The sequence below is a fragment of the Pleurodeles waltl genome, chromosome 7 (assembly GCF_031143425.1).
Source record: "Pleurodeles waltl isolate 20211129_DDA chromosome 7, aPleWal1.hap1.20221129, whole genome shotgun sequence".
Lineage (NCBI taxonomy): Eukaryota > Metazoa > Chordata > Amphibia > Caudata > Salamandridae > Pleurodeles > Pleurodeles waltl.
In genome coordinates this window covers 371,437,299-371,464,155 of record NC_090446.1, presented here as the reverse complement: position 1 = coordinate 371,464,155, position 26,857 = coordinate 371,437,299, and positions in this window count along the sequence as shown.

Below are 26,857 nucleotides of genomic sequence, written 5' to 3'. Positions count from 1 at the left end.
ATATATATATATATATATATATATATATATATATATATATATATATATATTAGGAATTATGTAGTCCACCAAAAAATCATCACAAAAGAGGAAATTCCTTTTAAGGTATAGGTGATAACCTATAGTAAAGAAGGCACTTCTAGATAAAGAATGTGTTAGAAATGCACCAAGTATGAAGCACAATATAAATATAAAAATATAAGCATACTCATCCTCCAAGAATAACTGAACTTCAAATTAAGAATGTGGTGCAGGATTTACGGAATGCAAGTATAAGGTTGCAAGAGCTCACTGGAACTATATTATCTAAAGGACTACTTGGCCAAAAATCTCAAATGGCAATAACAAACACAAGAAGGGAAGCTAGGAATATACCAAGGACACCCAGCATATATGAAAAAATAGAAACCCCCAACAATTCAAATAGCACCTACTAACCAAGATTTCCTACCAGATGACAGTGAAAATTACAATAAATGACAATAAACATACAAACATATACAGCACACATAGACCAAAATACTATGTTCATCGAGGCCAACAACTCCCTGAACAGTTCCCAGACCGGCTTCTACAGCAATAACAGCATGGAGACAGCACTCCTGGCAGCCACCGACGACATCTGCTTACTCCTAGACCACAGCCACACCACAGCACTCATACTCCTCGACCACTCAGCAGCATTCAACACAGTCTCCCACAGCACTCTGCGCACCAGACTCCATGACATAGGAATCTGTGGAAAAGCCCTGGAATGGATCCACTCCTTCCTCTCCGGTAGACCGCAGAGGGTCAGACTCCCGCCCTACACTTCCAGACTCACAGGCGTCAACTGCGGAGTGCCCCAAAGATCCACACTGAGTCCCACCCTGTTCAAAATATATACATGGCCCCTCTTGCTACCATCATCAGAAGCCATGGTATGAACATCGCATCCTATGCCGATGACAAACAACTCATCATTTCCCTCACCGAAGACCTGAACACTGCCAAGAGGAAATTTCACTCAGGATTGGAAGCCGTCGCCACCTGGATGAGAGAAAGCTGCTTCAAGATCAACTCCGACAAGAGGGAACTCATCATCTTCCGAAATGCCACCTCAACTTGGAATGACTCCTGGTGGCCCACATCACTCAGCTTCCCCCCTGTACCTACCAAGCACGCCCGCAACTTAGGAATCATCCTCGACTTCTCCCATTCCATGACCCGCAAGGAAAACTCTGTTGCCTCCTCCTGCTGACACACACTCAGCAAACTTCTTAAGATTTTCAGATGGATCCCAGCAGACTGTTGCAGCACAGTCACCCACGCCTTAGTCACTAGCAAGCTCGACCGTGGCAATGTCCTCTATGCCAGTACGTCATCCAGTAACATCGAAAAACTTCAACTCATCCAGAACACGACCACCAGACTCACTCTGGACCTCCCTTGCCAAGAACATATCTCCAAACACCTAAGGAACCTCCACTGGCTACCGGTCGAGAAGCGAATCACCTTCAAGCTTCTCACCCACGTGTACAAGGCCATAAGCAACGCAGGACCATCCTACCTGAACCATCGCATCTCCTTCCGCACCCTGCCAGATCCTTCTGCTCCGCCCAGATGGTCCTGTTCACCGTCCCTCACATCCGCAAAACCACTGCGGAAGGCCAATCTTTCACCTACACTCCACCTCAGAAAAAGCCTGTCGCTCACCATCTTCAGGAAGAACCTCAAGGTGTGGCTCTTCGGATGAGGCCCCACTCTCCCCAGCACCTTGAGACCCTCATGGGTGATTTGCCGCGATTTACAAATATTGATTGCTTGACTATATAATATAACAAAATAAAAGAACACATAATTTGGGTTGGGCATAACTCATGTAATTTGCATTATTGTAATTACATGAAATTACATCAAAATTGTGCAAGATTAGACAGAAATACACAAGGAGTGTAACCTGGCATTTAGCAATGTTTCGACACAATGATGCATTTTATGCTACATAAATAGCACTCAGCAAAACTGAGCAGGAACTTCAGCAACAAGCTGCAGCTTGTTCTTTGTTCCTGTGCTGTTGGGTAAGCATTTTTGCTAAATATTGCTCACAATTACATGAACAGGTGTAATCGCCAAATTTCGGTAATTTCCATTCCATATACAATAAAATAAATTACTCCCACACAACAAATAAACAATATTAAAATGTACTTACTCGTGATTTTGTGGATGAAGTTGTCCATAACCTGTATGTCACCAGAAAAAAATACATAATCCTTTAAAAATCTGTTCAAAATATTGCCATAAATTACAAAAATACATATAAAAATTTAAATCCTTTGTTTTGATTGTATAAAATCCAGGGAAGCTCTGTAAAATCCCAGACACAAAAAGTCACTAAACACTTGAGGAAAATGGCAACAAAACATCTGACTGATCCAAAGTAGGATATTTGATCGGTGAATTGACTGGTGCAGCTCTATGCTGGGCACCTCCTATGGTTGTTGACGAAAATCTCTGCCTGGATAAATTTGGTGATTTTTTTTGCAAAGCTCAAGAAGATGTTTCAGAGACCAGATGATAAAGCTTCCACTGAGAACACCCTGTGCGAAATCGCTAAGGGAAATTGCGAAAAACTCACTTATTGACCTCAGTCTCAAGGAACGTACTAAAATGACTGTATTCCAGAAAGCGTTGAAGGAGGAGAGGATTGTAGAAAGAGCTGCCAAGAGCTCCCTGAGCTTTCTCATTTTCTGAACTTCTTTTTCAGGTTCTCCTGATTGAACACCAACTTAAGGAAAGCAGAATGGAAAATGGAGAAGCCAAATGTCACTCCTATTCCTTCCTGGTTTTTAAGGTGGACTGAGATAATTACTAAGTCAGTTGTTCCTTATCATAAGGTGCCAGATATACCACTACAGCTCATATCTGCTAGAGGTTCCTTGTCCAATATTGAATGGAAACAAAAACAGAAGGGATGTTTGTGTCTTTATTGTGAGAGTCATAACCACCTGCTGCAGAATTGTACTTTTTAACCCCTCAGGCCACAGAGAAGCGCCAGGCCCCGTCCTTTGAAAGGGGGGAAAGGGTGGGAGATTCCACTCTCTCTAAGGTTTTTAGATCCTATAGTGGATACAATTCACACTTGTTCTTGTTAAAGTTGATAATTGAAGTCCATCCTTGCCAATTTGTCTCTGTTCCTGCCCTGTTAGATTTCAGTTCCCCAGGCATGTTCATGAACTTAGGTTTTGCCCAGAGACTCCCAGTTCTGATAACGAAGAAGAAATCCCTTGATCATTTACAAACAATCAACATTCCTCCTTTCTTCTGAATTCCATCACAGTTTCCTCTCTTTATATCCTTAGGAAATCATAAGGAGATGGTTGTTTTTGATCTAATTATGCTTCATAACTATGCCGTAGTGCTTGGAATACCCAGGCTTGAATGACATAAACCCTATGTCAGTTGGGAGACTAGAGTCTTATCTCTATCATCACAGTTCCTGCAGACATAGCTGTTACTCATACAGGAGCTATTGGGTTCCTGTAGTGCAAGAATATTCTGAAGACCAGTCCCAAGCTGCTATTGGTTAGACATTGGCCATTCCTATGGCTTATCAGGAATTTTCTGATGTCTTTCAGATGCCTAACTCTCTATCCCTCCTCCTCATAGAGATTTGGATTGTGTCAACCAAACTTTACCAGGAGACATTATTCCCTGTAAGATAATGACCTCTCTATCCCAGTATACGAAACAGGTTCTGAAGGAAAATTTGGATGACAATCTCAGGAATGGCCTGATTATCCTATTTTCAACGGCTTCTGGAACTCAACTTTTTTTTGTCCCTTAGAAATCCAAAGAGTGAGAGCTTGCATCAATTGTCATGGATTAAACAAGAGCACCTTTAGGACCGTTACCTGATGCCACTCGTCAAAGGCATTCTTCAGTCTTTTCATGGTGAAAAATATCTCATGAAGCTAGATCAACATGGAGCTTACCTCCACCCCGGATTAAGGACGGTGGTGAGTGGAAGATGCCCTTCCAACACCATTTGAACATTACAAATATCAGTTAATGCCATTTTGCCATATAAATTATCAAGCAGTTTTTCAAAGGGTCACTAATAGCATATTCTCATACATCCTGAACAAGTTTCTTCTGGTATACCTGGATGGTATTCTTATCTTCTTTGGTTCCCTGCTGGACTATCAAGTCCATGTTTGTTCAGTTCTGTTTCATCTCAGGGAAAACCATCTATCCTGTTAAGTGGAGAAGTGTGAACTTGAGAGGACAGAAGTGGAGTACTGGGGTATCATCTCAAAAAGGGTGGATTATCTATTGACTGTTAAAATATATGCCATTTTGGACTGACCAACCACCAGGTTTATCAATGAGACACAGAGGCCCTCATTACAACCCTGGCAGTCGGTGATAAAGTGGCAGTAATACCGCCAACAGGCTGGCGGTAATTGCCACCAAATTATTACCATGGCGGTGAGAACTCAGATGGACAGCCACTTTACCACACCAAATGCCAGGGCAGAAGCAACAGCCACCACGGCAGTAGCCACCATCAGCCATGGGGAAGTCAATATTCCGCCTACCGTATTATGAGATAGGAAACCGCCACCTTTTCTGGGGCGGTACCAACAACATCAGAAGCCTGGCAGAAACACTGCACAGAAGGGAAAGGATTCACCTTTGGAGACACAGGGAAGAACCATGCCGCCATGGAGCCTGAGCTGAAAATATTTCCAATGATTTTCCACGTCCTGCTCCACCACGAACATCGACAGCGAAGACGAGCATGGTGAGTACAGCCGCCTAGCACACAGGGGGAGGGGGGAAGAAAACGAGAGTGACACACACATGCAACATACAAACACACACCCAACACCATACATACAATCATCTGCAGTACTAAAACATATATACCTCGTACCCCTAAGGAATAATGCAAGGACAACAGGAATGTGCTAAAGTGAGTGTAATAATAACAACACAGTAGAAATATGAAAATGCAATGTAATGGTATATACATATGTACAGTTCAAAGGACACTGCCCAGTCCTCAATGTGCGTGGACCACAGGGCCACAGGCCAAAGTCCAAGGCCCCAATTTTCACCTGCACCAGCACAGTGAGAACACTACAGGGGCATCAGTTGGAAAATAGGCAGGCACCTCAGGGGTACGGGGAACGGGGGGCACCTCAACTGGCAGATGGAACAAGACCACTGGTTCTGGAGGGGGCAACATGCCCTGTGATTGGTCCTGGGGAGTGCCAAGGCCAGTCTCTCAAGTGAGTGAATTGCCCACATGCTCTGGAGGCAGCAACATATGTGTGCTCTGTCCTGGGGAGTGCAAGGCCACAGTCTCTCAAGTGGGTGACTTGCCCACATGCTCTAGAGGGGGCAACTTGCCCTGTGCTTGGTCCTGGGGGTTACAAGGCCACCGTCTCTCAAGTGGGTGACTTGCCCACATTCTCTGGAGGGGGCAACATACCCTGTGCTCTGTCCTGGAGAGTGCAAGGCCACAGTCTCTCAAGTGGGTGACTTGCCCACATGCTCTAGAAGGGGCAACATGCCATTGCACTGTTCTGGGGAGTGCAAGGCCACAGTCTCTCAGGGGGTGTCTTCCCCACTGATTCTGGAGGGGGCATTGTGCCCTGTGCTCTTCATCCTGGGGAGGCTGGTGTTGGTGGGTGTCTTACCCACTGGTTCTGGCAGGGGCATCATGCCCTGTGCTCTTGATCCTGGGGATGCTGGGGTTGGTGGGTGTCTTACCCACTTGTTTTGGAGGGTCCATCGTGCCCTGTGCTCTTGATCCTGGGGAGGCTGGGGTTGGTGAGTGTCTTACCCACTGGATTTGCAGGGGGGCAGGCCACACAGCAGCCCATGGAGGCAGGACTACATACCATCTGCCGGGGATGATGGCTGCTCAGTGGTGGTAGTGGTGCTGCTGCAGCCGCTGGTGGGGGGGGAGGCTCCAGCCCATCCCCTGCAGCCTCGGACAGCTGCCCACTGTTGGTGGTGGTGCTGTTCCTGCTGGTGGGGAGAGGCTCCAGCCAATCCCCTGCAGTCTCGGACGGCTGCCCACTGTTGGTGGTGGTGCTGCTCCTACTGGTGGGGGGAGGCTCCATACCATCCCCTGCAGCCTTGGACGGCTGCCCACTGGTGGTGGTGCTGCTGCTGTTGCTGGTGGTGGAAAGCTCCAGCCCATCCCCTGCAGCCTTGGGTGGCTGCACAACCATGGTTGGTGGTGGGGGCCCGTCTGAGTCCCTGCACCAGGCCCCTTGTCCTTCCTGCCTGCTGGTGCTAGCTCCTTGCCCTTTCTTGTAGCAGCTGGGGCAGGCTCCTTGCCCTTCCTGGCAGCAGCTGGGGGAGGCTCCTTGGTCTTTTGGCCAGCAGCTGGGACAGGCACCCTTTCCTTGAGGCTGCCTAGTGCCCAGGATCCTTTCCTACAACGAGTGGATGTGGAGACTACTGGGCCCGTGGACTCGGTGGCTGAGGTGCTTGCCTGGGTTTTTGCCACCCTGGCCAGACGTGAAGGATGGGGGGTTATGGGTAGGGAAGAGGTCAATGGTGGAGTGGAAAAACTTCTTAGGGACATTAGGATGGGAAGAGGGAGTGTAGGAAGAGGGAGTGGTTGTAGGAGGTGTCTGTCTGCTGTGTTTGGGTGCAGGTGCATGGGCTGGATGCTGTTGTGAGGTGGGTGGCTGTTTGGTGTCTGAGTGCTTGCGTTTATGGACCTTGAGATGGGGGTGACAGACACAGTGGGAGAGGACACACCGGACGTGTTGGAGGTGTCTGCCAGTGAGGTGTGTGTTCTGCTAGGTATGGTGGTCATTCTGGTAGTGGATGAGGATGTAGTGCATGCAGGTGTGAGTGTAGATGGAACTGGGAGGGAGGTTGAGGAGGAGGAGGAGGAGACAGTGGAAATTGTGGATGTTGGTATATCTGCATCTGGACGGTGTTTGTGTGAGTGCCTGTAGGATGAAGTGGGGTGCTTGTGATTTCCTGTGCCACTCTTGTGTGTTGTCTTGTGTGCATGCTCGTCTGACTGTGTGGTTGGAATAGGTTGGGGTTGAGGGGAATGGGATTGGGAAGAGGAACTTGGAGGGGGGATCGTGGAAACAGGACAATGGCTGCCAACAGAGAGGAGGACAGAGCCTGGATTGTTCTCTGTTGGGCCGCCAAGCCAGTGTGAATGCCCTCCAGGACTCCATTAGTCTGTCGCATCTGGGCTGCCAGACCCTGGATGACATTCACAATGGTTGACTGCCCTACGGAGATGGATCTCAGGAGGTCAATAACTTCACTCAGAGCAGCAGGGCTAACTGGGGCAGGGCCTGAGTTGCCAGGGGTGAAGGAGATGCCCACCCTTCTGGATGAGCAGGCATGGGCAATTCGCTGAGGGGCTGCTGGGAGGCAGTGTTGGTACAGGGGTAGAGGCTGTACCTATAGCAGGGGTGGGCACAGAGGTGGCCACCACTATCAGGGAGCTTCCATCAGATGAGATATCTGAGTCCGAACTATCCCCTCCAGTTCATGCCGTGGTGCTCCCCTCGCCCGCCGTCCCACTGGTACCCTCACCGTCAGTGGACTCTGCCCCCTGGGTCCTGTGGGATGCAGCACCCTCCGTCGCCGGTGCCTCTGTTCCTCCACCAGATGATGCTAATGCACATAAGGACAGGGTGACAAAAAAAAAAGGGGGAAAGAGACAAAGGATACACTGGGTCAATGGCTGCACCAACACCACCGTTGGTGTACACACCGCACTCACACACAGGGAACAGCCATATGCACTATGCATTGCTCTACCAGTAATAATGCTAGCCACCAAGGCATGGGGAGATATACACACCGCCAAATGCAGTACACCTGGGACCCACACAGCCCTGACCAGTTGTTGATGCCTACGAGCTAGGTAGCAGGATTATCACTTCAGAACCCTGGCCAACATGGGACCTACTCTGCAATGTCAGGCCTGGCCTAGAGGCACCCACTGACACACATCCCCCACCCACGTACCCCTTTACCATGTGTAAGTTGTAATGATGGGCACTGAACTCACCCCTTTGTGCTGCTGTGATGTTCTCAAGCGCCGATCCAGCTCACAATAAGGCACCGCCAGTATGCGGGCCATCAGGGTACGACGGGCACCCCTTCCTCGCTGGGAGGCCATCCCCAGGTGGGCCTCCGCCGTCTTCTGTGCCCAGCATCTCAGGTCCTCCCACCGTTTCCTACAGTGGGTGCTCCGCCTGCCATAGACCCCCATGGTCTGCACGTCCTTGGCAATGGCATGCCATATACCCTTCTTATGATGGGCGCTGACCTGCAGAGAAATACCCACAGGAAATGGTATCAGTCAGACCATCCTGCCTGTTACACCTTTTTTTCCACCAAACCCCTTCACATCACCATTTACACACACATGGCATAGCACACAAGCTGTACGCCACCCAGGTGATACCCCCCACCCCCTACACGAGGTCTTCACACAAACCACTCCATGCATTCATGCCACAGGCATCATGCCTACAGTCTATGACAGCAAAAGTGGGGTGTGTGTGTGTGGGAAAAAGAAAGGGCGCTCAAGGATTATGAAAGGCACAAAGTATGCAAAAGGTGCCCTCACAGGGGACAACACGCAATCCCTCAATATGTTTACAAGGTAAACAATAGCAAAACAAAAACCTACATGAGGCACTCAGACCTAACATCATCAGATAGTACTCAGTTCATCAAATTTTTTAACAATCAGCCAATTCTCAAACACAATGCCAACATGTGATTCGTCTTGGGGAAAATACCCCAACGACATCTTCAGGGCTGAAATTTCACCAAACTGAGTTGGGAATCAAAATGCTATAATAACACAGAAAGAATGACCACCCAAACTAAAAAGATGAGTGAAAACAAAACAGAAGCAGCAACCCCAATAAGAAATCCCTGGACGCCCAAATTTGAAAACATCCACTGGAAAGTGAAAAGGACCAAAACCACATTTCCTCAGTGTGATAGTTGTAATCACAATCAAGAATCCCAGAGAAAATATCATCTGCATCCTCAAACTTCGTGTCTCACTTTGTGTGATATATCCCTAAATATCGTAGTCATACAGCCATTAGACAGAGAGGTGCAGAATATAAAGCAAAATCACTCCTGGACATAGTCCATCCCCATTGAAAGAAATATTATTGTGCCTACAGTAAACTTGCCTGTTGTCTGGAGGCCCATACAGCAGTCCGTACTGGGGTAGGACCCCATCCATCACTCACTCCAACTCCACCGAGGTGAAGGCAGGGGCCCTTTCCAGAGTCACACGGGCCATGGTAGGTTCCAGACACAGGTCACAGCACCACATGGTATGTACCGCCAATGGTTTACCGCCATTGAATGTCCGCCATGGTGATTCGTGGGTCATAATGTGATGGGCATTGTTCTATTGGCGTAACAAAGTGGGTTTTGATACCGCAAGTTTATCACTGACCTTTGGTGTGGCGGACTTGTGTCTGTGGCTGAATAGTGACAGATTGGTGTGTGTGTCATAACATGGTGAACGGATATCTGCTGCCGCTGCGGTATGTTGCCGGCAGTCAGCATGTGCTCCTGGACTCCTGGCTGGCTGCTGCTTCTTCTCTCTTTAACTCCAAAATGGTAATCATCTGCTTAAGGGTACAACTCCCTTTTAAGGCAGTTTGACAGCTAGTCCACTTCTGGTTTTCATACTCTTGTTTGCCCATTTCCATCATGACTGTTCCTCTTTTGATTTCTTCCTAAGCTTACCAATCTAATTTATTTCCTGACATGTGGTGTTTGATGAGATTTACATTTCATGTGTTTTTACTATTTAAGGGCCTCCATATATTTGGTGGGTGCATTGCAACAAAGCTGTGTTCATTTACTTCTTCCCTTGCTTCCTCAACTTGCTGATCTTGACTCCTCACTCTTCAGACCCCATCACATAGATTCCTGGTTTTCTCCAATCTTGCGAAGACTTCATCAGCAAGGCAACTTTTTATCCCTGTGCCTTTATCTTCTTGAGAAGGTGGTAGTCTCCTGAGGGCACTTACCTACGACATATTTCAGTTTGTGGTGGCATCATGGCTTCTGGAAGCAGTCCACCTTACCACAAGCAGCAAAATACCTGGATCAGGATTACTTTAAGCATCCAGCCATGAACTGACTTTAGTCAAATACCTAATGTTTTTCCAGAAATCTACACTACAAATTACACATATGGTACAGTACAAAAACCCTCATTTCCTTATCCCAAATGGAAAAATTTGAAGGGTGGTAATTTTCATTTTAGTCTTCTGACAATGCATTTTGTTTTAGGCAAGCCACATATTCTTTAGGTGAAGAAACACTATAGTTTACCCCTTTGGGTGAATATTGAAATGTTTTGCTTTAAAATAATATTTTTAAATTAGTTTGAAAGGAAACTTTCCTGCATGGGTAAGGTGAATGTACTACATTGCCATAGGTAATTTCCCTCTTTGCACCATCATTGCTGTTTTACTTTCTTCCGGAGAGCCAGACGAACATGCATGTGGGGACTTCAGTTAACATTGATTGAGACTCTTTAGCAGTGCTACAAGGTTATTGTAGACATTCAAAATGTCCTCTCTTTGGCAGAGATTTGGCAATACCCTTTTTAGTAAGGTTTTGTGGCATGGAAGTGGTTGTAGTGTATTTTATAGTGAAAGGATGTCTTTTTTCCTTTTTCCTTCAGGGTGACTTACTGGCCTTTCTTTATATAGAGGTCTTCCACTCTCCATTAACTTGAATATTTCATGGCCATCTGTGAGATTCAGGAGTTACAGGTGCATGTACACGATGCGCATGATACAGGATGAGTGTTAAGCCTGAGTCCACAGTGTCTGAAAGAGTGAAGGAGGGAATCCATTTTGGCTTCCCTTTGTGTCTATGGCAATGTAATATGGTGCACATATATGTGCAAGGGAAGACCAGTTTTCTGCTGACCTGATATTTTAAATCCTAACCATTACTTCCCTGCCAGTGACCAGGTGCAGAGAGTTACAGTATTCTGTGGTTGAGGTGTCAGATTCTTCCCTTTGTGGTTTGCCTGCAGGTACCTGGTCACAATGTTCTTGGTGTTACCGTCCCTTAATGTCTTATCTGCATTCAAATAGGATTTGGTTTTTGCTCTGGGACAAATAAGCATCTTTAGCTATGCTTTTTGGACTTATGCTACATTTTTTTTCTCTATCACCCTGGCACATGCTGGTCCTGCACTGACCATGCCCTATTGAATTTGAGAATCCCACAAAAAAATTGAACTAAGAAAAAAAGCAGATTGATCAGCTCTAGGATTGTATGAGGCTGTGAAGAACGATCAATTACATGATGTGTTTGAGCAGGTTGCGTGTGCGTCAATTGCCCCAGGAGATCATTGAGATAGGTAATCCACAGGGAACTTGCTGAATTAGGTGCCAGTATAGACCTGTGGAGAATAGTAGTAGCTGCCATGATCTGGTCCTCTGCAAGAGAAGTCTACCTGAAAAGAAGTAAGACTCATGCAGAGAAGTAAAGAAAGAGCACCAGCAGCTATGGCAGTCAGGACAAACTGACACAGGCTTGGCCTTTGGAAAAAGAGACTGGCCAGACAGAAGGGCAAGAACTGACCCGTATAAACTTTAAAGGTTCCTAGCTTTAATTAGTAAAATCCAGGTAAAAAGTGTACACAAGAAAGCTTGAAGGTAATAAAAGAGACCTAAAACCACAGGAAGTACATGTTTAGAGTAAGAAGAGACTGCAATGAAACAGAGCAGAGGAGGGTATTGTAGTGGTCACAAAGTAGACAGCGGCAGATGAAGGCGACCCCCCTGCAAGATCTACAACTTATTTAAACTTTGTCAGCCTCTCACTATTAAACTGAAAGAGAGAAGGAAAAAAAAAAATTATTTAACTTGCAAATCATTGTGGAAGGAATTGAAGCTTGCCCTCTTCTACATAAATTTTAAGGAAGGAAATGCACACAACAAAATAGTTGGGGATAGTACTCTCACGGCAGAGAGGCACTGCCAGGTGATAGTACTGTCAGGGCAGGCACTTCCATGTATGGTGGGAAAATGACAAGTGAAATCTGCCTTGGGCCCAAAAGTAGTATTAAGGCTGCCTAAGCCACAGATCAGAGAGTGGTAGATAATACGTTCTAAGGAGCATAGACAGTGCACTGATAGGAAGACATCAGTGCATTAGTGAGGATTCTAAAACAAATCTACAAACAAAGAGGAGTACCAGCAAGAAGATAGAAGCTATTGGACGTTGTGGGAAGCAAGAGGAAGAAGATACACGAAAAGAAGATAGGTCCACAAATGACAGTGATGAGCCAGTTACCAACAGCTCCATACAGGAACTCCTCTTGGACTTTAAGACATACAATAGGGCAATCAAAGATGAGTTACAATGAAGCCTGAAAAAGGTGGATAAAGATATTGCCTGCATAGGCACCAGTGACCTATCCCAAAAAGAGATACTTGATTAAAGAACCCTTGATCAGAAGGAATTTAGGGCCCAACTACTCTTATTAGAAAAATAAATTATTTTATTGATAAAAAAGCAGGGAGAGGTGGAGAACCACTCATGATAGAACAACAAGTAAATCAAAGGGTTGCCTCAAGGAGCAAAGGGCAAAAACATCAAGCAGTTTCTGTAAATCATCTTTGATCAGGAGGACCCCATTTTCAGATTGACAGGATAACTCAAGATACTTGAAGATCCACTAAGCTGTCAACTGCCATAACATCTTGGCATGTCTCCATCATTATGAAGACAAAGAAGAAGTTATGCAAGCTGCCTGCACCAGCAAGTAATTTTAATGCAATGGCCTCGCTGTGCAGATTGTCCAAGACTTATCACTCCTAAAGTCTCAAAAACTATAGGCCTTCCACATAGCAACTGATTTCTGCTAGAACAAGAAGTTTGATGCAAATGGAACACCCATTTTTGTAATCTATAAATGGTTTGGTTGGATGTGATTGACAAAGTTCCTTAGAGAAGCCTGTTATATCCTATCGCTTGAGGTGCAGGGGCAGCCATGGCAGGGGGGAAATAAGATGTAAAACCATCATCCAGGTACTTCAAGTGGCAAAAGGAAACTTGAGGGTAATGAAGCAAGACACCAAATACTAAAGAAATAATTGCAGACATGCTGTGCGGATAGAAATGTTGCAAAGCTTCCTTTAGCTCTCTTAGACTTCCCTGTGACAAATATGAAAGAAACCTGATGTGAAGGGACATCACAATCATTCTCCAAACAGATTTCCTGGGAATTCAAGTTGCTAAAACATTCAAAATCATCTATCTTTTCTGTATTTTTGGCATTCTTTGAAGTCCAGCTACATTCTTCGAGATACATTTTAATTGGCTAATATCTGTTTGTTTTCCACTATTTCTGACTAACCTCACACAACCCTTTGATAAAGTCCCTCGTAAAAAGGATCAATCTTTTTTTTTTCCTGAGCCACTAATTCTCTAATATTGTGTGGTCTCACAGACTTACTGTCCCACTTAACCTGTATATTGCTAGGGAAACTGTTGAACCTGAGATCCTTGGCATGATATTCCCTCAGAGTGGGACAGGCTGACAATGAGAATGTTATAGTGTTCCTCAGCCTTCCGCATTGGTCCCCTCTCCCTAGGAATTCACACTAGACACCCTATGGGCTCCCGAGTGCAAGGATAAAGAGAGTACCCCAGGGCTCGAGTTTGCCTGCTATTAAAGGGGCAAGTTACACCTGTTACTAGTTAGTTTCCTGCTATCAGTTTGTTTTTTTATCTGCTTACCTGAAGTTTTCTAGCATCTTCTATCCAGTCATTTGGACCCATTTGCTTTTGTCATCTCCTGTACCAGTAAGTAGTTTTCTACCACACCTTTGCTTTGTTTCCTGGAGTCTTGCTGCTATCCCCTGTAAGAAAAGTAAGAAAAAATGTTTACCAACAGCAATCCCCTCCTCCAACCTTGTCTATAGTGCATGCTTCAATTTTCACCAGCCAGAACTCATTTACGGTCTATTCCATAGTCCGTGCTGGAATTAATTAGTTCCAAGGCCACCAGTATTGCTGCCTGTCCATCTTTCTCAAGCAAACCTGTTCTCCATACCATTTCTTACAAATTCCTATAAGAAGCAATAACCCATGAAACCAGTTGCTCTTACATCTATGTGGGTAAGCTAAAAAACGAGCTATGCAAGCAAATCTCCATCTGCAACTCATGCCTGGGAAAAAGTGAGAGTGCTGAGGCACCAGTATAAGAAACAAATTTGGGAAGATCACAAAACAAAATGCAGTGTCTTCTGGACAAAACCTCTTTTTGACACCAAACAAATGAATTCTAGAGCATTCTGGATAACAATAAATGGCATTAGCAAGGAACTAACAACAATAAATGGCTCAAGAATACCAGAAGATGCCTGGGTCGCTTATCTGACTAACCTTTTTTAATAATACATGGTTGGCTAATAATACCACTGACTGGAGGTGCTGGTCTAACAATGTCACTCCTATTAAAAAATTGAGCACTTCTTCTTGCACCCGTCCCGTTGGGGATCAGGCTGTGCTGGTGCTTAGAACCTACACTATGGAGGAGGTGACCAGACAGATAATGAAGGTTCATACGGACGGTGTGTAGGACCAAACAGCATGTCCCAGGCCATATACAAACTGGACCCAGATTTTTAGAAATTTCACTTGACTGCAGTATACAATGAGGTGCCACTAAATAGCTCTCTCCCCATCAACTGACGAGGGTCAATAATAAATCTGATCTTCAAGAGGGGAGATCAGGCAAATCCAGCCAATTTTAGATTAATAGCTCTCATTGACACAGAGGCTAAGTATTACGCCTTCTTAATTTTGGAAGATCTAGTCAAGGCGTTGACCACCAGCAATATAGTTCCTGTTAACCAGACAGGCTTCAACATGGTTTTGGGCCCACAATAAATATGTTAGCACTGGCAGTGATCGCCGACAGATGTAAGAGGTCCAAGAACAAGTTGCTGTTGCTTTATTGACTTCAAAGTGGCCTTTTACTGAGTGGATCGACATTTATTGTGGCAAAAATTAAGAGATTGATACCTTCCAGCAAAAACAGTATGAGCTACCTTACTTGCACATCTGGATACAAGTAAGATTAACCGATGGCACCAAACTGTCAAGGACAATCCCTGCTGCAGTTGGCTTAAAGCAGGTGTGCGTGCTAGCCCTTCATCTGTTCAACTTGTTTATAGCCGACTTGACGACTAAGCTTGATCTGATACACTCACATCCACCATGGTTGGGTTCCTTGACTTTGACACGTCTGGCTTATGCTGATGAGACAGTTCTACCTAGCCACGCAAGAGTGGGCCTGCACTGGCTATGTTCAGAACTTGCAAAATACATCAGGCCAAACAAGCTAGACATTAATACGACTAAATCTAAAACCATGTCTATCCAGAACCGATAAGACCAATCCTTCAGGATCAAGCTCAGAGGCACTAGTTTGGAGGTAGTCAATAGTTATAAGTATCTTGGGCTGATTCTTGATAAGCAACTAACCTTCAATGAGCACAAACAGTATGTCATGAAGAAAGGATATGGATTGATATTTGCATTTCATGCCTTGGCCAAGAGGCTGGTTGGCCCCTCATTTAAGTTATTAACAGCTATTATCGCAGCCAAACTTCTTCCAGGGACTGCATATGTGAGTGTGATAATGCGAGGAAAGGATGCCCTGCTCTTGGACATGTTGCAAATCAAGGGCCACAAGTGGGTGCTTGGGCTTCCAAGAAATGTTTCACCTACACAAGTTCCATTAGAATTTGGCCTCACAAACCAGTCTTTAGCTAAAAGATACTTCACCATAAAAACATGGCACAAGATGAGGTCAAATTTCGAACACAGGCTAATCAACGCTCTTTGGCAGTCATTAGAAGAGGATCCCAAAGCAACATATAGAGAATACTTGTTGGTATCATTGGATACAACAAATTCTTCAGACCTATGGAACCTGAAGTTAAACCATTCAACCTTTTGTCAAGCACTTAATAAAGTTTCAAAAATGCATTTACTTTTAACTGATAAGCAAGCTCTAATTGGTCACTCATATGCATGGATGGTACTACAATATTATCAAGTCTGAAACCAGAAGCATATCTCAGTATGGCTTTGTCAGCACATTTGAAAAGGAAGTTGCTAGCCAGTTTTCTAGGTGTATTGCCGTATCTAACCGTCCTTCCAACATGGAAGCATACTGGATCAAATGTATGCCAGCTTTGCAGCACCTTCAAAGAAGATACTGTTCATCTTGCCTGTATATGCCGTCTTAAAGAATGTTCGAGTTGCACTGCTGAAAAAGGCCTTTAATCAGCATGAACTCAGAAGAAGTAAGTGCTTGACAAAACAGACACCCAGATCAGTTGTGAACTGATGACATTTCTGACCTTGGCTTGTGGCCTTAAGGCTAGCAGAGCCATTTACCTACACAGATTAAATAGAGACTTCTGTCATCCAGAGTGGCCTTTTGACCTAGGAATTTAATTGCTTTTGGCACTAATTAAGTAATGATGTCAATATTTTTGCACCATATGGGAATTTTCTAAGTTTGTAGTAGAAAAACTTTTAAACGACCTGCTGGAGTAATTTATCTTAAGGTTAACCTGATTTTAACCCCTTTGATGCAGGCATCGGCCACTGGCCGACACCCACACTACCTACCTGGTACCGGTCACGACCAGTGGCCGACACCAGGGAGGGAGTTAAAAAATCCTCGGGTGCAATTTTGTTTTTCAAAATAACTCTGGGAAACACGGAAGATCTTCTGTGTTTCCCCCACCCCCCCACCTACCCCTTTGTGACATCAGAGCGCCGCAAGGCACGCTGACGTCGCTCTTTTGTTTTCCCCATCGGAGCAGGAAGCGGCCTTGCGGCTACTTCCTGCTCCAATGGGGAAAACAGCCTTCCTGACGTTCGAGAAGGCCTCGTTTGAAAGGGGAGACTGCGCTGCGATCGAGGGCCAGGAAACCCCACTAGACACCAAGGACTTAACTAAGGGGGGGTCAGCCCCCTCGGCAAACGGGCCGGCCACCCTCCCCAGGGGCATATTTATACAAATAAAGGTAGGTGTCCCGTTGGAGGGCACGATCGCACCAGATCCGCCCCCCCTCGGGCTAATTGTAAAAAAAAAAAAGAAATTGAAAGGGGGTTACCTGTGGGCAGGGTGACCCCCTGTGGGGACAATCATTTTTTTAGTAGGTGTATGGTTTCCCTGGGGGCCTTTATGGCCCCCAAGTAAACCATACAACTACTACAAAAATATATAGATCTATAGATCTATGTATAGCTATATCTATCTATCTAGATAATTGTAATAGTATTTATATAGCGCTTACTACCCCTGACGAGACGTTGAAGCGCTTTTCGGCGAGTAGCAAGTTAATTTGAGCACAGGATATGTGAGTTTCTTAGTTGGATTGTCTAGAGTAATGTAGGGATAGAGGAGGGAAGAATCCAAAAGTGTTAATTGGGAGTTTATAGTAATAGGATGAGGCTTGTGATGAGTAAAGGAGAGATGGAGGAGGGAAGAGTCTGTGGAAAGGATTAGGGACATCATAGTAGCAGGAGGGGTTTTGGATGACTGAAAGGTGAGATAAATGAGGGAGAATTTATTAGGGTTGTTTGGGAGATCATGGTAGTAAAGTGAGGTTTGGGTGAAGTAGATGTGGAAGAGGAGGGAAGAGCTTAGGCAGGATTATTTTGGAGATGAAAGTAGTAGAATGGGTTTGGGATGAGTCAGAGTGGGGATGGAGGATCGATTGATAGAGACAGGACATATGGTGATGGGTAGACAAAGTAAAGCTTACAAGAGAGTAAATTTATATTGTTTGGTTATTTATAATTTTATTTATATATATATATATATATATATATGTATACTTTTTAAATCATTATTTTTATTTAATTTATTTATTCATTGTTATACTTAATTTATTTATAATTTGAGTTTTATTTATAGATTTTAATTTATTTATTTTCATTATACACACATATATATATATCTATATACACATATATATATATATGTATATATATATATATATATATATATATATATGTATATATATATATATATATATATATATATTCACATACATATACATATTTAATTGTGAGTAAATATACATTTGTTAAACGGGTTTAAAGAGTATGTGTGTAATTTATTGTTATCACATAGTGGCGATACATATTTCCTAACGAACTATACATATCTAGAATATACACATATTCAGATACAAATATTTATCAACACAGGCATATGCAGTCCATTGCTGTTTGAATATGGTGGTTATGAAGGAAAGAGCCAACTCTTGAGTAGTATTCTGAAGACAAGATAGTTATCCATGGATCCTATATTTGGGGGTAATGAATTCTATAGTTTGGCTGCTTGAACAGACAAGGATGTACCACCTATAGTATTTTTCTTGTATGGTGGTGGTCTAACGCGGAGTGACAATCTTGAGTGGAGTTTTCTTTAGCAAATGTATTTGGTTATTTTGTGTCTGATAAAAAGTGGTCCAGTTTAATGTATAGCTTTGAGAGTGATACAAAGCAGCTTGAAGGTGGACCTTCTGTTAATGGGTAACCAGTGTAGTGCTTTCAAGTCAGGGGAGATGTGGGCTTGTGGCTTTACATATAATGGTAGCCTGGAAGCAAAGTTTTGAATATGTTGTAGTTTTTTCATAATAGATAGAGATGATCCATGGTAGAGGCCGTTGGCATAATCCAGTTTGGATAGTACAAGAGCCTGCACCTTGTGTGGAAATCCGAGGTGGGGAAAGATGTGTCGCAGAATCTTCAAGGTGATGAAGCTTGTTTGTGCTAATTTGTCCACTTGGGCATTCATGGTTAACTTGGAGTCATAATAAATAAAACAATGTTATTATCACTTTATTTGTTGCTGTCTCTCTGACAGCTTGGAATGTAGGGTGGGGCCCGGCTATAGGGAGGAGGAGTGGTGGCTACTGCATAGTGCGCATGTCGGTTTGGCCTACCATCTTAGTCCGGCCAAACCAACATGCGCACTTCCACTTCTCCAACCTGGCTGTGTTACACAGCCGGGTTGGAGAAATAACACAGGCTCCCTGTGCCTGAGCGAGCATCAGACCAGCCCGCTAAGGCCACTCCTGGTGCTGCTCTCACGCTTGCTTTCGCATGAGAGCATTGTTTGGATTGGGAGCCTGTGGTGACCGCCGGAAAGAGAGGGAGCAGCCGGCAGCAAGACCGGGAGAAGCAGCAGGACGAAGCAGCAGCAGCAGGTATTGTTTTTTTTTTTTTTTTCTAATACCCTCTTGACACCCGACTCCAACCCTCACCCCGCCCCCTTGCCCCATCACCCTTGACTGGTGGTAGCTGCCACTGCTTAGTACTTATCCACCAGACATAGGGGGTCATTCTGACCCTGGCGTTCGGTGATAAAGCGGCGGCCAACCCGCAAACAGTCTGGCAGTCAAAAAAATGGAATTCTAACCCTGGCGGGAACCGCCAACACAGGCCGCCACTTTAACACTCCGACCGCCACGGCGGGACCGACAAACAGCACGGCGGTCACCGCCAACAGGCAGGCGGCAGACAATGTACCGCCCACCCTATCACAACTCACCAATCCGCCACCTTTTCCGGGGCGGGAGCCCTGCCGATAAAAACACGGCGGAAACAGACTACGAACGGGAAAACGCTCACCTATACACACTCCACGAGGAAGGAGGACAGCATGGAGCCCGAATTACACATCCTACCAGCTATTGTCTACCTGCTCATCTACCAGGAGTACGAACGCCGGCGCAGACGACAACGGTGAGTACTGCACCTACGACACAGGCGAGGGGGGAGGAGTAAAGCTTACGGGCACACACATGCGCCATACACCCACCCCCCCCCACAAATACCTACACCCCAATGCCGAGCAACAAGTCAGAGTGACACCACACAAACCCCCCGGAATAATGCTAAGACACAATTTAAATGATCTATAAAATATATGTATAAATAGCTGCATTGAAGGAATGGCAAATATGCCATATAAAAGATACAATAATAAGGAATGAACATAGTCAACAATATATACATAGGCAAAAAGTCCTGCACATTCCGTCAAAGTTCCATAGTCCGTGGGCCAATGTGCCCAAACACATGGGCAAAGCCCACACAGGAGACCAGATACCATTGGAGAGAACACTGCAGGGGCATCAGATGATAAAACTACAGGCACCTCAGGGGGAAGGGAAGGGGGGGCACCTCAGCCACATGAGTCCACGACGCCAGATCCACGAGGGGCCTCCATGCCCACTGTCCCATCCTGGGGAGTGCAAAACCACAGTCTCACAAGTCCCTACAGTGGGAGGCTTGCCCACTGTACCATCCTGGGGAGTGCAAAGCCACAGTCTCTCAAGTGTCTACAGTGGGAGGCTTGCCCACTGCACCATCCTGGGGAGTGCAAAGCCACAGTCCATCAGATGGATTACCGACTCCACTGTTATTGGAGGAGGCATGGTGCCCAGAGTGCTTCCTGAAGCCCTGCTCGACACAGAACCGGCACTGTCAATGGGCCAGCGGTGCTTGAGATGAAGGGCCCAGCGGAGCGGTGCTTGAGATGAAGGGTCCAGCAGAGCGGTGCTTGAGATGAAGGGCCCAGCGGAGCGGTGCTTGAGAGGGCGGGGCCCAGCGGAGCGGGGCTTGAGACGGCGGGGCCCAGCGGAGTGGTGCTTGAGATGAAGGGCCCAGCGGAGCGGTGCTTGAGATGGGGGGCCCAGAGGAGCGGTGCTTGGCGGCGGGGCCCAGCGGAGGGGTGCTTGACAGGAAGGGCCCAGCAGAGCGGTGCTTGAGACGGCGGGGCCCAGCGGAGCGGTGCTTGAGATGAAGGGCCCAGCGGAGCGGTGCTTGAGATGAAGGGCCCAGCGGAGCGGTGCTTAAGACAGTGGGGCCCAGCGGAGCGGTGCTTGAGACGGCGGGGCCCAGCGGAGCGGTGCTTGATATGAAGGGCCCAGCGGTGCTTGAGACGACGGGGCCCAGAGGAGCGGTGCTTGACGGCGGGGCCCAACGGAGCGGTGCTTGACAGGAAGGGCCCAGCGGAGCGGTGCTTGAGACGGCGGGGCCCAGTGGAGCGGTGCTTGAGATGAAGGGCCCAGCGGAGCGGTGCTTGACAGGAAAGGCCCAGCGGAGCGGTGCTTGAGACGGCGGGGCCCAGCGGAGCGGTGCTTGAGATGAAGGGCCCAGCGGAGCGGTGCTTGAGACGGCGGGGCCCAGAGGAGCGGTGCTTGACGGCGGGGCCCAGCGGAGCGGTGCTTGACAGGAAGGGCACAGCTGAGCGGTGCTTGACAGGAAGGGCCCAGCGGAGTGGTGCTTGAGACGGCGGGGCCCAGCGGAGCGGTGCTTGACAGGAAGGGCCCAGCGGAGTGGTGCTTGACAGGAAGGGCCCAGCGGAGCGGTGCTTGAGACGGCGGGGCCCAGCGGAGCGGTGCTTGACAGGAAGGGCCCAGCGGAGTGGTGCTTGAGACGGCGGGGCCCAGCGGAGCGGTGCTTGACAGGAAGGGCCCAGCGGAGCGGTGCTTGACAGGAAGGGCCCAGCGGAGCGGTGCTTGACGGCGGGGCCCAGCGGAGCGGTGCTTGAGACGGCGGGGCCCAGCGGAGCGGTGCTTGACAGGAAGGGCCCAGCGGAGCGGTGCTTGAGACGGCGGTGCCCAGCGGAGCGGTTGTTGAGAAGAAGGGTCCAGCAGTGTGGTTCATGTCCCGCCGGGGCCCTGTTCAGCGGTTCTTGTCCCGGCGGGGCCCTGTTCAGCGGTGCTCCTCCCGGCGGGGCCCATTCAGCGGTTCTTGTCCCGGCGGGGCCTGTTCAGCGGTTCTTGTCCCGGCGGGGCCCTGTTCAGCGGTTCTTGTCCCGGCGGGGCCCTGTTCAGCGGTGCTCCTCCCGGCGGGGCCCTGTTCAGCGGTGCTCCTCCCGGCGGGGCCCGTTCAGCGGTTCTTGTCCCGGCGGGGCCCTGTACAGCGTTTCTTGTCCCGGCGGGGCCCTGTTCATCGGTGCTCCTCCCAGCGGGGCCCGTTCAGCGGTTCTTGTCCCGGCGGGGCCCGTTCAGCGGTTCTTGTCCCGGCGGGGCCCTGTTCAGCGGTTCTTGTCCCGGCGGGGCCCTGTTCAGCGGTGCTCCTCCCGGCGGGGCCCTGTTCAGCGGTGCTTGTCCTGTGTGTCTAGGGAGCCAGACCTGGGCAAGACTTCCCGCTCATTCACCATCAGAACTTGCGGTAGCGGCGCCCTCCTGTGATGGAGTCCTGGGCCCGTGGGTGTCGTCCGTCACATCCGGAATGGGGCTGGTGGGGCCCTCCTGGGCAGCTCGCCTGCTGCCTGACTTCTCCGCCCTGCTGCCCTTGCCCTCCTTCGCTGGAGCTCTGTGGCCCTTGCCTCCCTTGGATGATGTGGCAGGTGACGGGGCAAGGCTACTGTCCTTGGTGGCAGCCGTCTCAGTCTTGTCGCGCCAGGCCTTTTTCTTTTTTGTCCTCTTCCCGGGGGGGGGCTGGCTGTCCCCTTGCTGCTGGCCGATGTTCCTGCCCTAGGATCTGGTGGACTCCAATAGCCCTGCACTATGGTCACAGTAGATGCAGGGCTGGTGGTGGCTAAGGTGCTTTTTTTACTCTTCCCAGATGGAGGGGGTGGGTCAGTGATTGGAAGGAGCTCAAGGTTGGAAAGGAAAAGGACTTTGGAAGGACAGGGACGGGTAGGTGTAGTGGGTTTGGGAGTGGAGGAAGAGGATGTAGTTGTAGGAGAGTCAAGTGTGCTGTCTTTGGGTGCAGGTGCTTGTGACGGAGGCTGTCGTGAGGTGGATGGCTGTTGGGTGGGTGGTTGCCTGCGTTTGTGTGCTTTGGAAGAGGGGGTGACAGACACACTTGGAGAGGACACAGGGGACGTGTAAATGGCAGTGGGGGTGGTGACTGCACGTGTGCGGACTGTAATGGAGGGTGTGCTGGTGATGGAAGTACTGGCTGATGGTGGTGTGCATGCAGGTGTGAGGGGAGACGTCACAGAGAGGGAGGAGGGAGATGAGGAGGTGGGGGACACAGAGGTGGTAGTGACTGTTGGCATGTCTGCATCTGGATGTTGCTTGGGTGAATGCTTGTGTGATCTGTGGTGCTTATGTCTGGATGAGCTGCCCTTGGGTGTAGAGGTGTGTGCAGGCTGGTCTGATGGTGTGGATGGGATAGGCAGAGGAACAGGAGACTGGGACTGGGTGGAGGGAGTCAGAAGAGGGAGGCTGGAGACAGGGACAATGGCTGCCGTCAGTGCTGAGGCCAGAGCGTTGAACGATCGCTGATGGGCAGCCTGACCCGAATGAATGCCCTCCAGGTATGCATTGCTCCGATGCACCTCCCTTTCTACACCCTGGATGGCATTCAAAAGGGTAGACTGCCCAACAATGAGTGTCCTGAGGAGGTCAATGACCTCCTCACTGAGGGCAGCAGGGGTAACTGGGGCAGGGCCTGAGGTGCCTGGAGCGAAGGAGATGCCCGCCTTCCTGGGCGAGCGGGCACGGAGCGAAGGCTGAGGGGCTGCTGGGAAGGCGGGGCTGGTACGCTGGGTGGCGGCTGTACCTGTTGTGGCGGTGGGCACGGATGTTGCCGCCACCGCTAGGGAGCTCCCTTCCGAGGACGTGTCGGTGTCGCTGACGTCTCCACGGGTCCCGGTTGTGGAGCTCCACTCGCTCTCCGTCTCACTGGTGTACTCGGAGTCTGTTGTATGGCCCTCCGGGCCCATGTGAGATGCAGATCCCTCGTGCGCCGATGCCACTTCTCCTCCGCCTGATGATGCTAATGCACACATGAACAGGAAGACAAAGAAAATGGGGGGGTGGAGAAATGAAGACAGGTTGAGTGCATGCATTGGCAACACCGTTGTCGGAGAGGACAGACACAGAAGCCCCCTGAACTAGGCCGCGCAATCGGGGTACACTACTCAGTTATTGTGACTAGGCCTACGGGTCTATGAACGACAAATGCACACATGGGTGAGGCCGGACCATGGATAGCTGTACTTGGCACCCTACAGAGGTGGGGGGCGGGGTCACAGGGCCGTGTCTAACGGAGGGGCCTAGCCTACAGAATGCGCCCTGGCCTGGAGATAGCCACAGCCCTCCTCCCCCACCCAGACACCTTCACTGCGCGCAAAGATAGCAGAATGTGCTGATACTCACCCCCTTGTGTCTGCTGTGATGTCCTCACGCGCCCATCCAAATCGGGGTAGGCCACCGCCAGGATCCGGGACATCAGGTGGGTCAATTGGCGGCTGGCACCCCTCCTACGTTGGGAGGCTATCCCCAGCAGAGACTCGGCGGTCTTTCTGGTCCCGCGGCGGATGTCGTCCCACCTTTTTCGGCAGTGGGTGCCCTGTCTGTTGTGGACCCCCAGGGCCCGGACGTCCTTGGCGATGGCACGCCAAATGTCGATCTTCTGATGGGCGCTGACCTATGTGACATGTACAGGGTGGTAAAGGAAATCGCATCAGTTTTCTGCCTGGTCAATGTGAGTGGCCCCTCCCTCCCCAACCTTGCCATGTGGCACATGCTCTCATCTTTCGTGCGTTGCACTCCTCATTCGCTCCCCTCCACACCATCTTACATACACCCCACTCAACACAGGCATAGCCCATTCAACGTGCACCCTGTGTACTAACCTGTTGGTCTGGAGGACCGTAGAGTAGCGCATACTGGGGGAGGACCCCATCAACAAGTTTCTCCAATTCTTCGGCAGTGAAGGCAGGGGCCCTTTCCCCAGTCGCAGCAGCCATTGTATCTCCCAGACCGAGGTCACAGCAGCACTTGCAGTATAGGTCCTCTCCTGTGGATGATCAGGTCTCGAGTGATTAATCAGATAGAAAATGGCGGCCATGCCCGCGGCGGTGCGTACCGCTGCGGTGCGTACCGCGACCGCCGGTGCACATCGTCATTGGCTCCTGAGACCCATAGGGTTCAATGTTAACCAATGCTGCTTTGCGCTGCGGTCTTCGACCGACTACCGCCACGGTGTGCCACGCCAGAGCAGTGACCTCACATCCCACTGTCACACTTCATAGGTCAGGCAGCCGCCATTTCAAGGGCCCACATGGCATGATTTCTACTGCGTCACACAGGCCTAGGCCTTGCATTGCCACTCATACAAGCCGTTCCATGCATAGCGATTTGTGTACTGTGCAAGCTGTGTGAACGAACCTGTGGGTTGCTTGACTCTGTGCTCCATGTTGTCCTTCCTAGGCACCGTCCGCTGGGACTTGCGAGGAGAAGGATGAATCCTCCCGTGTACCGACCGCTGGTGGACATGTCGACAATGGAAGAACGACATATCATACTTACATACCGGCTTGACAGAGCAACTATACATGAACTATGTGCCCAGCTGGAGCCAGACCTGATGTCCCCCATCCGCCAACCCACAGGGATTCCCCCACTGGTGCAGGTTCTGTCAGTACTCCATTTTTTGGCAAGTGGGTCTTTTCAGACAACAGTGGCCATATCATCTGGGATGTCTCAGCCTATGTTTTCTAAGGTTTTGTCCAGAGTGTTGTCTGCCCTGATGAAATACATGCGGAGCTACATTATTTTCCCTGAGATGGGCGAATTGGCTACAGTGAAGGGTGATTTCTATGCCCTTGGACATATCCCCAACATCATTGGTACCATTGATGGGACCCATGTGGCTTTGGTTCCCCCCAAAGAAAGTGAGCAGGTGTACCGAAACAGAAAAAGTTATCAGTCGATGAATGTCCAGGTGGTCTGTTTGGCTGACCAGTACATCTCCCGTGTAAATGCCAAGTTCCCTGGGTCAGTGCATGACGCGTATATCATGCGAAATAGCAGCATCCCTTCTGTGATGGAACAGCTACAGAGACACCGTGTGTGGCTAATTGGTGACTCTGGTTACCCCAACCTGTCGTGGCTACTGACCCCAGTGAGGAATCCCCGGGCCAGGGCAGAGGAACGGTACAATGAGGCCCATGGGCGATCTAGGAGGATCATAGAAAGGACCTTCGGGGTCCTGAAGGCCAGGTTTAGGTGCCTGCATATGACAGGGGGATCCCTCATGTACTCACCAAAGAAGGTGTGCCAGATCATCGTGGCCTGCTGTATGCTTCACAATCTTGCATTGCGACGCCAGGTGCCTTTTCTGCAGGAGGATGGTCCAGATGGTGGTGTTGTTGCAGCTGTGGAGCCTGTGGAGAGTGAAGAGGAGGAAGACGACGGGGACGACACGGACAACAGGGATACAGTCATACAACAATACTTTCAGTAGCACACAGGTAAGAAACAGCCACCCCAATTTACATTTACTTGAGGCCTCATGCGTCTCCAGTGTCTGTGTTTCCCCCCAGTTCCTGTTAACTGATTTGTGACTTTCCCTTCCCTTTTCAGAGCTGTATGACCCACTGCCTGACTTCAGCTTTGTTTGCCCATGGACTAAAGCTTATTGAAATTGGTATGTTGTCATCACAAAGTAACTGGACATTATTGAACCGTTATGTGTAATACATTTGTTAAGAATACAAGCAGACTCCTGTTTATTTAAGTGGAATAAGTGATTTGTTTAAAGTGCTAGATATAGGTAAATGATTTGGAAGCGGAGATGGGTGGGGGTGGAGTAATGTCCATGGCAGAGTCCAGTTCTCAGTCGCACAGGTGCATTGTCCATATGCCTGTGGAAGGATGGAGCAGGGGCAGTTCAAGGTTGGACAGGGTGACAATGTGGGACAGTGGGATGACATCAGGGGGTATCTTAGGCTGGCGGGGGTCTTGCAATCCTACTCTGTCTTCTTGTGAGATCTCAGGTTCCGCTTGCGGGG